Genomic DNA, 643 nt, shown 5'->3' with positions numbered 1-643 from the left:
GGGGGGGGGGGGGGCAACATGCAGAATGGGGAGAGGGCACTTAGAAGAACGGGGGAGTGGCGTTAGCAAAGGAAGGGGGGACGCTCACCCAGGGCGCTGCCCCCATCCCACAGGGGCTCCTCGGGGGGGTCTGCATCGCCATCCTCATCCCCTTCATCGCGGGGGGGTTCCTCACGGCTCCCCCTGCCGTGCAGCTCCCACAGCAGCTCCGTGACTTTGGCCACTGAGATTTCCGTGGCCGTCTGGGGTGGGTCGGGGGGGGGGGGGGGGGTGGAATTCACAATGTAAAATACAACACCATCACAAACATTGAACCCCCCCACCCAAAAAAACAGTGCCCCCACCACCTTCTCATGGGTGCCGATCCGGGTGAGGCCAAAGATGAGGAAGGGGCCGGTAACGACGTCCCCCCAAAACCCCCGCTTTGCCCCCGGCTGTCCGTCCTGGGGGGGGTGGAAAGGGGGGAGGGGGATCACAAAGAGTGGATTTCTTTTGGGATCCCCCCACCCCCACCCCACAAAACTCACAACCTGAGTGTGGCGGCCGCTCTGCAGGGTGGGGTTTGGGATGCCGACTTCTCCCCCCCCGGCTCGGGGGATAAAGGCAGTGCCGCTGCTCCTCCATAGGGCAAATTCGGGGGGGG

General features: G+C 64.5%; 1 long non-coding RNA gene across 2 annotated transcripts; it reads right to left on the bottom strand.

The window, feature by feature from the left end:
* Window positions 1-93: 93 nt before the first annotated feature.
* Window positions 94-635, bottom strand: LOC122193516. Of its 2 annotated transcripts, none has more exons than XR_006182928.1 (3): window positions 531-635; window positions 348-443; window positions 94-242 (listed from the first exon to the last, which is right to left on the bottom strand). It is a non-coding gene; the product is annotated as an uncharacterized LOC122193516 (long non-coding RNA). The 2 variants fall into 2 exon arrangements; XR_006182929.1 differs by having other exon boundaries at window positions 528-542.
* Between the last annotated feature and the right edge of the window lie 8 nt (window positions 636-643).

This window comes from Lagopus leucura, unplaced genomic scaffold, assembly GCF_019238085.1.
Source record: "Lagopus leucura isolate 7727_CA_CO unplaced genomic scaffold, USGS_WTPT01 27933-0_obj-0_obj, whole genome shotgun sequence".
NCBI classification, from domain to species: Eukaryota; Metazoa; Chordata; class Aves; order Galliformes; family Phasianidae; genus Lagopus; species Lagopus leucura.
The sequence above is the reverse complement of the archived record's forward strand: the minus strand, read 5'-3'. Positions and strand labels throughout refer to the sequence as shown.